The sequence below is a fragment of the Gossypium arboreum genome, chromosome 11 (assembly GCF_025698485.1).
Source record: "Gossypium arboreum isolate Shixiya-1 chromosome 11, ASM2569848v2, whole genome shotgun sequence".
NCBI classification, from domain to species: domain Eukaryota; kingdom Viridiplantae; phylum Streptophyta; class Magnoliopsida; order Malvales; family Malvaceae; genus Gossypium; species Gossypium arboreum.
This window is the reverse complement of record NC_069080.1, coordinates 116,440,711-116,452,626: the sequence shown is the minus strand read 5'-3', so window position 1 is coordinate 116,452,626 and position 11,916 is coordinate 116,440,711.

Genomic DNA, 11,916 nt, shown 5'->3' with positions numbered 1-11,916 from the left:
AAAAAAATAAAATAAGGAATAATAATAATAATACTAACAATAATATAAATAATAATAAAAACAAGAAGAGAAATCGTAACAATAATAGTAATAAAATAATAAAAGTAATAATAATAATAATGGCAATAATAATAAAATTAACAATAAAATAAAATTAATCAATTTTAATAATAAAATAGCAAAATAACTAAAAAGGACTAAATTGGATTTAAAACAAGAATTCGGGCAAATTCGAAATAAAGATAAAAAGAAAAGGACCGAATTGAACACGCAAATAATGAGGGACCAAAATGGGAAATAATCCCTCCTCCAAAACGCGCAGCTTCGATATGGACCTGATTGAAAATGGAATAAATTAAGGGGCAAAAATTAAAAATAAAAAAACCTAATCGCAAAATTATAAAAAAGCGGAAGGGCCAAAAGCGCAAATAAACCTTCCGCTTAAAAACATGCGGAACTTCAAGCGGACGGGTCGGGTCGGGGGTCGCCCCCCAAAACGACGCCGTTTTGGGCGTCTGGGGGGCCTAATGAAACGGCACCGTTTAGTGACCCCTATTTAAGCCCCAAATTTTTTTAAATCCTTTATTTTAACCTTCTTCCAAAAAAAAAAAAAGAAATTTTGCTCTTACGTCTTCTCTTTCACCTCCAAACATCCGGCCAAGGTCCGGTCACTGGACCACCGTGGCAGCCATCGGTCGCTGGTGACGTTGTCGCCGTCCACGGTGGCCGGAGAGAGTCAAAATAGCCTTTTTTTTTGCCCTCGATTCCTATTTAAAACCAAAATACCATCAAAACCCTCTGAAGTTTCAAAAAATGAAAGAAAAAGGAAAGAAATGAAGGGACCTTTCGGTTCCTTATCACTGCCAATAAGTTCTTAGTCGAACCATCGGATTCGGCCTCCTTCTAGACCGGAGAAGCTTCGACTGTGGTGTTTAAGGTAACCGGCCTCGTTCCCTTTTATTTTTTTTATTTTGTTACTTATTTAAAAAAATAAAATCAGATAGAACAAAATTTCTACCTTTCCAACTTGAAACGTTTTTGTATTTTTCTCCTTTTTATTCAATTCTCCCTGTTTCATTACATTGGTTTAGTCTGGGGCTTTTATAGCCGAAAATACAATATATTTATTTCTTTTGTACTGCTCTATTCACTGTTTTACTACTGTTTTGCTATTGTTTTTGTTCTGCTCTTTTTTTTTCTCTTTTTGCAGGCTTGCGGAGTCAACGAGCGAGGAGCTTGCCATTTTGGTGCAAGCGTGCCAGGGGAGCCGACCCTCGAGCGAAGGACATGCTGACGAGGCACATGGGTGACAGTAGGGAGGCGCGACGCTGAAGGATAGCAAGGGTTTCTGACCCTTTTTCTTTTGCTGAAAATGTTCAGCTTTGGGCCATTTTGGGCTTGTTCTAGTTTTGGGTCAAATTGTAAAATTTAGGGCTTGTATGAACTATTAAAAACTTGGAATTTATTTGGTTTATTATTTTTTTAATTTTGGCTTATAACAGGCAGGGCAAATTTGGGCTTTACAGCTGCCCCTCTTTACTTGTTGTCGTGTAACGAGAACGGAGTAAAGACTTTTAAGAAAGACCAATTTTGCTCGGTCTCACCGAGTCTTGACTTCTTTGGTGCTCCTCTTCTTCAGGTAGCCTCATTTCAATCTACTGCGTCTTATTGCTTCGATCCACTCCTCCGCAACTTCAGCTTTAACCTGTTCCACTGCAACTTCAGGGAGATGAGGTTTGTGGCTTCAATCTACTCCACTATAACTTCAAGGAGATAAGATTCACCATGGTAGATATGATCTGACCTACTGCAACTTCAGAGGTATAGGATTTATAGCTTTAATCTGCTCTACTGCAACTTCAGAGAAATAAGATTCGCTATCTTCAGTTTGCTCCACTACAACTTCAGGGAGATAAGGTTTGTGATTTGTAGCTTCAATCTACTTCACTGTAACTTCAGGGAGATAAGATTCGCTATCTTCAGTCTGCTCCACTGCAACTTCAGGGAGATAAGACTTGTAACTTCAACCTGCTCCACTGCAACTTCAAGGAGATAAGGTTTGTGATTTGTAGCTTCAATCTACTCCACTGCAACTTCATGGAGATAAGATTCGCTATCTTCAGTCTGCTCCACTGCAACTTCAGGGAGATAAAACTTGTAACTTCAACCTGCTCCACTGCAACTTCAGGGAGATAAGGTTTGTGATTTGTAGCTTCAATCTGTTCCACTGTAACTTCAGAGAGATAAGATTCGCTATCTTTAGCTTGCTGCACTACAACTTTAGGGAGATAAGACTTGTAACTTCAACTTACCCCACTGAAACTTTAGAAAGATAAGGTTTGTGGCTTCAATCTGCTCCATTGCAACTTCAAAGAGATAAGGTTTGTGATTTGTAGCTTCAATCTACTCCACGACAACTTCAGGAAGATAAGGTTCGTGGCTTTAATCTGATCCACTGCAACTTCAGGGAGATAAGATTCACCGTCTTCGATCTGCTCCATTGCTACCTTATGGAGACAAGATCTGTGAATTCACCAATGTTGCTACACAATCTTCTAGGGACATGATCTGTAGAATCGATTTCCTATATTTATGCCAAATAATTAGGATGCCATGATCAGAATGAGTCAAATGCTCCTAACTAGATGTGTCATGAATGATATATGAATGCAGAAATGAGAATGATCCTTTTTTAAATGCTTAAGGTATCATCTCTCGTTGTTCATCAGGGTATTATCACTGACATATTACGCTGCCATCTTGTTCGGCTAGTATTCTTGTCAGAAAACCCAAAGAAACAATCACATTCTGTTCAGTAAGCTTGCCCCGCTGTAATTTCAGAGTCTCTTCCACTATACCTTCTGGGACATAAAGTTTATACCTCCCACTGCAACCTCAGGGTATTATCACTGACATATTACTGCCCCGCTGTTCAGTAAGCTTGCCCCGCTGTAACACCCCTCACCCGTATCCGACGCCGAGATAAGGTTCAAGGCATTTTCGGGATTTCACATATACAAACATATTAAATAGGGACACCAAGTTTTGCTCAGATTTACAACTTTTCAAACATGTACCTCTCGTCCCTTATACAGTCCTTCGAGGCCTAAAACATACCTAAAGACAGTTCGGGACAAAACCGGGAACATTCGATAAACTTTGGGCACCTTAAAAAATTTCCCTTACTTTGAAGTGTCACACGCCCTTGTGGGTGGGGCTATGTGGTCACACGCGCCTGTGTGGCTTGGGACACGCCTGTACCTTCAGCCCGTGTGCAACACTTACTTTAACCTTATCATACAATTAGGGACACACGGCCAAGACACGCGCCCGTGTAGTCTGCCCGTGTACAACACTGACTTAAAATTTTAAATGCAGGGGACATACGACCATAACACACACCCATGAGGGTGAGCCGTGTGTCACACACGGCCTAGACACACGCCCATGTGTCCAATCGTGTGGACCCTAATAGGCTATTTTCCAAGCCTTTGGTCACCATTTTCATCACTTATACTTAATGATTACCAAATACAAAGCAAAACATGATTATACTCTTAGAAATGACCTTGGTAAAACTTATTACTTGGAAACCTCATATCATTGGTTTCATACATGATAAGTTATTGCCCATCTTGTATTTATGGGTTTCCATGTCACTTTAACACATTCAAAATTGACTAGTTCTTGTGACTCATTGCCAATTATAAACAAACCATCACATATGAATATAAACATGCATAGATTTGTAGGTCATAGCCTACTTCAAAATAAGCCAATTCCCATGGCCATATATAAGAAAATAGATACATCTTTACGTGCCTTTATTTGGCAAATTAAATGACACATATAACAAAATACTCGAAAGTCCTATACATGCCATTGAACAAAATAAAAATGTCTTTATACCAAAGCTGGACTAATTGATAGTGTGTTGACTCTCTAACCATCTTCCAATCCTTACGAGTCCTCGAGCTCTGTAAGACAGGGAAAAAACAGAGGTAAGCATTTACATGCTTAGTAAGCTCGAATAACCGGAAAGTAAACTTACCCAGTAATTAGCATACAACCAAATTGGGCAATAAAATTAATAAGCATGAAATGGATTCCCTATCACATACACTCAATCATCAAGTTAGTCATATAAAAGTATACCATGTAAATTAGTCTTAGATGACCTCATCTTACATCCTTTCACTTATACATCATTCTCATGATTAATCCTGTTGAGTTTTAAAGAAATCTCGATGGATTATCTATTCACCGTCAATTCATGCAAATGATCATTTCAAATATGAACTCCCGCGAACCTCATATCTTACGGTGGGATTATCAGTCCAAGCTAAATACCCCGTATAGTGAACTCATAAGGTGATGTCGGGATTACCAGTCCAGGATAAATCCCTTACAATGGTAAACACCTTTACTGAGCTCGGATCTGAATTACCAGCCCAGGCTAAATTCAGACCCTAATCGGATTACTCGTTCGGGCTAAATCCTTAATGCACATATATTCTTCGGGAGGCTCGATTATCCAAAGGAACACCCATCCGAGCTAGATCATTTTCATGATTGAGATCAACGAATTACCCGTCTGGGCTAAATCCTTACTGCAACACATGTAGGATCCCAATTCCCATGTCAATCATGGTTATCCATCGAATTCCCTTTTTAACCTCAACTAAGATAATTTTTTCAACATATCAATATCAAGGATGCATTTCATGAAATTTTATGCCATTAATAAATGCAATCATCATTCATTCACAAATCATATAATTAGGCATATTAGGAGTTTACTTTGAGTTATCCGAACTTACCTGATATTCGTTTCGGCGACAGGTTTCGGTTATTTCGAAACTTTTCGTTTTCCTCGATCGACCTTCAGAATTTGTTCCTCGGGGTCTATAACAACAAAATTAAATCATTAACACTCCACATTATACATTTCAAGTCTAAATTTCACCCTCAGTCCAAATGACCATTTTGCCCCTAAACTTTCACATTTTTACCATTTAGTCCATAGGCTCGTATAATGAAACACATGTAATTTCTATCTTACCCAAGCCTAGCCAAACACTTTTCCCTCTTATGGCAGCCCACATTTTCCATTATTTTCTCATTTGTACCACACATTATACAACTTTTGCTAAATGGTCCCTATAAGGGTTTTCCATTAAAATCACCTAGGAAAAGATGTTTAACACACTTCCAACTTTCATATTCCTCCATAATCCATCAAAATACAAGCAACTCATATAGCGGTAAATTTTTAAACATGAACCCTTGCATGAAATATGGGTAGAAATGGAAAGAGCAAGCTATCGGGATTTCAAAAATACAAAGAACATTAAAAACGAGGCTTGGGAGCACTTACTATTGAACTTGGAAAGCTTGAAAACCATAGCTATGGAGAGATTGAGAGTTTCGGCTGGCACAAGGGAGAAAATGGCTAATTTTTGGTTCATTTTTCCCATTTTATTTCATTAAAATGCCAAATAACCAAAATGCCCTTAAGCCCTTTCTTTAAAATTTCATCCATGCAAGCCCATTTTTGTCCAAAAACTTAGAAATTAGGAAAATTTCTCTCCAAGACCTTGTAATTTATAATCTAAAGCAATTTCATACAAATTTCTTCTAGAATCCAAGTTTTTCAATTTATTCAATTTAGTCTTTATTTTCTAGTTGGACACATTACTCAAAAAATTCCTTCATGAAACTTTAACACATGTATATTCTCATATTCTAGGCCTCATAATAATCATAAAATAAATATTTTGACATCAGATTTGTGGTCCCAAAACCACTATTCTGACTAGGCCTTATTTCGGGATGTTACATCCATCCTGCTGCAACTCAGAGGTATAGGATTTGTATCATCTTCAATCAATTTGATCTGTTACACCATTCCCTGGGTGTAATGACCAGATGTATATGCCTAATATTTGCATGAATGTAGAGTATCATTTTTCCTTTTTTTTTTCCTGAGAATGACCCCATTTTATACTTAGGTTGACATTGCTCGTTATTTGTCGAGGTGTTATCACCGACGAAATGTCTTGTCTTTTTTTTCAACCACTAAAAATTCCAAAGAGATAATCATCTTTCTCCAATATTTCCAACCCTTAGGCTTGGTATATTCTAAACAATAGTTCTGTTTCAGGTTCTTGTATCATTTAGAAGCTTCCAAAGTAATATGCGAAACTCTTTTTATGAAAGTGTTATTAGTCCACTAATCGTTATTTCAATACAAAATGCTTGAAAAAGATCATAACAATGGAACGGAAGGAAATTAATTAGGAGCATAGCTCGAAGCAAGTAAGTTAATCAAGGATAGCAAATACAATTAATAGGAAATTTATTGGGACGTATCTTGAAAAGAATAAGGTAATCAAAGATAGCCAATTCAAAATGGGTAAAATAGAAAGCTAGGTGCCCTAGATATCGTAGCTTGAGCTTTTCTGTACCAACTTCTTGAAGACTATTTTGAGCTCAATCTGTGTTTAGGGGGATCCAGAGTACTTTGTCGATGCCCCAAGACGTAGCATACTTCTTCATTGTTAATTCAAGCTTAACAAAACTACTGTATGCACCACTTTTATTTGAATTGCCCTTTACGGGTTTTCAATTTAAAACCCCTTTGGTTTCAAAGTGCCCTTTGTGGGTTTTCGCCTCAGCCTCTCCTTTTTCTTTTCTTTTTTTTTGGTGAAGTATTTTTTGATTGAATCTGACTTCTCAAGATTAGGCAGGTTCTTGCCATTACCTTAGTCAGTATCGACACTCTTCTAGAGGCCTTCTTTACCACATAAGGTCCTTCCCAGTTTGGCATACACTTTCCTTTGAAGTCCTTTTTGTATAGGAAAGATCTTTTTCAATACTAGGTTTCCCTTTTGAGGCGAACCTGTTTGTTATTTGTTTTTGGTACGTTTGCTCATGGTGGATAGCTTTCAACCTCATTTCTTAAATCAAATTCAACTGATCACATCAGAATTTGGTCCATTCGGCTTCGGCTCTGACAAGATTGAGAGAAAATGAATCTCGACTTTAATGGGTAAAAATGCTTCCATTCCATAAACTAATGAGAACTGTGCTGCCTCAACGAAGGTCCTGACCGACGTTTGATAAGTATAGAGGGTAAATGGTAACTTCTTTATGCCAATCTTTACAAGTCTCAGTCATTTTTCGTATGATCCTTATTTAGTTGTTTTTATTCTTATACATTTTTGCTACTTCCATTGTATTGTTTATTTTGAGGTGATGTAGCATCCATTCTTCGAATAAACTACAAACTTTTGACGTTGTGCAATTGGATATGATCTTTTGGCATTTCTTATCGGTACATGATCTCTCTTATTTTTTTTTTTTTGAAATTCTGATGACTGTTGACTTAGTAATATTGGCATATAAAACGACTTTTACCCTCTTGGTGAAGTAATTGATGCCTGCTAAAAGCTTTTGACGAGATCAGCCCAATAACCTCCATGCCCCATATAGAGAAATTCTATGAAGAAATGAAAAGGCACATGAATCTTGTCTCCATAAATTTGGCATTTACGGCATAATGATGCAATTCCTTTCTATGGTGGACTAGCAGAACTTTAATATCATGATTAGCCTGGCCATCGTAAAACCATTAGCATATGATGTTCAAACACCCTGCAGCATCCTCACGTTTTAGTAGCCTAGACATATCTTGATGCGTGTAACGCCCCAATTTTCGCGAATTCTGTGAATGTTGGCATAGGTTTAATTATGTTAGTGGGCCTCTAGAAGGCCCAACCTTAAGATAAAACCCAGTAATTTTAGTTAATTTTTGTTCCATTAGAAAAAGGGAGTGAAATTATGAAATAGGACCTATGTGAAAATGTTTGAAAATGCTCACTACAGCAAAACTGGTTTTTAGCGGCGTTTGAATGAAAAACGCCACTAAGGAACGAGCATTAGCAGCGCTTCCCAAAAATGCCGCTAAAGATTGAGTTTTAGCGGCGCTTTTTTAAAAACGCCGCTATATGTACACCTTTAGCACCGCAAAAAAATTAACACAACGTCATCGTTTTGTGTTGAGCCTTTGGTGGCTTTAGCGGCGCTTTCTAAAAACGCCGCTAAAGATCGAGTATTAGCGGCGCTTTTCTAAAAACGCCGCTAAAGATCAAGCATTAGCAGCGTTTTCTAAAAAGCGCCGCTAAAGAATTTTGTAAAATGCCATCGTTTTGTATTGAGATTTTAGTGGCTTTAGCGGCGCTTTTTTAAGAAACGCCGCTATAAGTACACCTTTAGCGGTGCTTTTTAAAAAACGCCGTTAATGCTCGATCTTTAGCGGCGTTTTTTGAAAAACTCCACAAAAATAGAAAAAATTAAAATAATATTATTTAATATAATTTTAAAGATTTTTGGTATATGACTAATTGTTTTTTAATTTATATGTTAATTATTTTCTTATATAATTGTAAATGAGATAGTATTAATTTTAAAATATTGAATTAATTATCATTATATTTTAGGGTTTACGGTATATGGTTAAGGGTTTAATGTTTATGAGATACTATTGTAAGGTTTATGTATTATGGGTTTAGGGATTATGGTTTATGGTTTATGGGTTAAAGGTTAGGGTTTAAGTTTTAGGGTATTGGGGTTTAAGGTTTAGGGTTAAGGGTTAAGGGTTTATATTTTATTGTTTAAGGTTTAGGGCTTAGGAGCTAGGAATTTAGGGTTTAGATTAATTAGTGTTTTTAATTTATATATTAAATAATTTCTTATATAATTGTAAAAAGATAATATTAATTTTAATATATTAAATTTATGATTATAGTTTAAATTATTTAAGAGATAATAGATAAACTTTATATATATTAAATGGTTTAGGATTTAAAGTTTACTTAAGATTTGTTAAATGATGAAATTTTTACAATCAATTAATACTTTTATATTTAAAAATATTTATCTAAACCATTTGATATATTTAAATATTAGATTTAAAAAACATTGATAAATAAATAGAAAAAGTAATGATCATTGATATGGATAGGTATGGATAGGACCAGATTATAACAAATAAAAATGAAATACAAAAACTAAAATCATTCCACATCGAATCCTAACAAAATATTTATATTTTAGTTAGGAAGAAATATCCTAATGAAATAGAGATTAGATCGGAAAGAATAATATAAAATCATGATTAATGTCTCAATCTTTAATAGAAATTTGATATGTGAGAAATTGATTTCTTACATTGGATAATTTTAACTTAATAATTAATGATGACCATTTATTATTTATTTTCTTATTAAAATACACGATATTTATTTTCGAGTACTTAATTTTTATTTATAAAAACTAATTTATAAAAAATAGTAATAATAAATATTTTATAAAATTATTTAACTAATAATTTTAACATAGAAAATAAAAAACCTTTTTTTGAAGTAAAATAAAATTAAAAAAAAATTTAACAGAGCAAAAATGTAATAATTTTTTACCGGCATTTTTATGAAAAACGCTACAAAAAATTAACAATAACGGCGTTTTTATAAAAAAACGCCACAAAAAATTAACAATAACGGCGCTTTTATAAAAAACGCCACAAATAAATCTCAAAAGGGCGCGATTTTATTCCTAAATTTTCACCCTCTGAAACCCCTAATTTTTCCCCCTAAAATCATATTCTCAAAACACCCCCATCTCACCCCTCCGTTGCTGTTTTCAATCAAGAAACTCTCCAGCAGCAGTCTTGATTTGGTTCTCCGTTGTGTCTATTGGCATTTCATGGAAGGATTAGTAGCCTTCAGCCACACTTCCAACACTTGCCCACCTTGCCTTTGCGATTGCTCTTCTCAGCATCTTCTCACAATCCCTGAAGGTATTTCCAGATCTGGCTCGATCTCTTCTCCTCCTTTCTTGTTTCTGTTAATTGATTCTTTTTGGTGTTAAAAGTTAAGTCAAACATAAACAATATTCATATATAGGACCCATAAACTGCTTTTGGGACTTTGGTCGGTCGAATGGGATAACCACATCGAACAAACACTGTTGAATTTTTTGTTCTCAATACCTTTTGTGTTATTTACTCTTATAACAAATTTCAAAGCACACTGTTGATTTCTCAACATCATATATTTGGCTCAAGTCATTTGCAATTTTTTTTATTAGAGTTGTCAAAGAATGAAAATCCGTGTGTTAGCATATTTAAATGGCTTTACCTTTTGTTCTTTGGATCATATCTTTGAATCTTTCACCGAATATTGTTACCAATTTTCGCTTCATTGGACCGGGCTTGATGTACTGATAGTGGCTTGGCAAAGACTAGTACGGCTTAGCAATGGTGACATGAGAAAGGCTTTGAACATTTTGCGGTGTTTAAACTACTTATTCCTATCTTGCTTCTGCGTAAATTGTTGTACAATGATAGTTACTTATTTAAGAAGCGTAAGTCGAGAAACAACAGGTTGGCTTCGATCATTAGTTGCTTTGTGGCGAAGTGGTGTTACATTACCACATTATCTCATTGCTCTTCGAGGGGTGGTGTAGCCTTGTCTAATTTATGTGTTTAGGTGATGTGAACGCTAGTTTTAATTGGATAGGATGGATTTCTTTTTCCACTTGGGGAAGGGGATTTAAAGCAGCTCCTATGGGGATGTCTCTGAACCAAGTGCTCAAGTGCATGAATAGACATTATTTTCCTTATTGACGGTGGGATTTAGGCGAGTAAGATGCCTATTTTTATGAAGTGGTCAGTGTTATTCATGAATGTGCAAGAGTGGCATTGTTAATGACTTTTTATCGCATGCAATCAACACACATGGCTTCTCGAAGATTACGTAAGAAGCCGTGTATCTCAGATCTTGAAATCCATTGCCTAAAGACATCGAGCAAATATCTTCGGCTTCGAATGAGTCATTTGCAGAGAGTTTCAAATGTATTTCTCTCAATCTCTCTATTGTGCAATTAGTAAAATTCTTGTCTGTAGATCTACTTTTTATTCTCTTTAAAACTGTTTCTTTATTCTTTAGTTAACTCTTTGTAGGAGTATATGAAACAAAGACCAGGAAAGGATTAGCCCTGATCGATATTGTAAGGGAAGTGACAATGTAAGTGCCATGTCTGTTTTGACTTATAAATGGCTACTCTTTAATTTTTTTTGGGTAATTATTCATGCATTACACTTTTTAATAGGTTTGTTTTTAAGATTAAAATGCCCTCAGATGTTCGAGTTCAATTAATCAATAACTTGGCAGACATAGAGTAAGTACTTATTTCTGCTGCTACTGCTCTCTTTCTCTCTCTCTCTCTCTCAGCTAACACATAAATAATTGATAAATATTTGATGCTCTGAACAATGAATGTATCATAAAACTGGTTATAATTATAAAAGAACCAAAAAGAAAGAGAAATACGCCCAAGACAATTTGGTAAATAAGCATAATTTATTTAATGTAAATCTTAAGACTTTTATTGCAAGTATTATGTAAGTGCCTGATTTGGAGTTTCATTTAGAGCATTCTTAGCCAAATGATGTTTTAGCTCCATTAGTTGATTTTATTTATTATTGCTAGCCGCCACATTTGAGATCTAGTATTTCCTTTACTAAGGCTTTTTGTTAGCTATTGGAAGTTTTCCTTTTTCCTTTTTGGCCAAGGTTTTTTTTTTTGATAAACTTTTTGGCCAAGTTGTTGAATGTTCTAATTGGGGCCTGAATGTGGAACTTTGCTTCATCAACATAAATACGCTTAGATAGGAGATTGAAGAACAATTGACTAGTAGATGGTATTTAAAAATGCTATTGGCATTGTTTTAGAATCATGAAAGAAGTGACGATTAAATATCTCTTTGTTTTCATATGTTCAAAGAGATGTTAATTTGATAATCATATTTCATTCTGTTCCTGATATTGTATAATAGGTGTTGATTGTGAAAAGT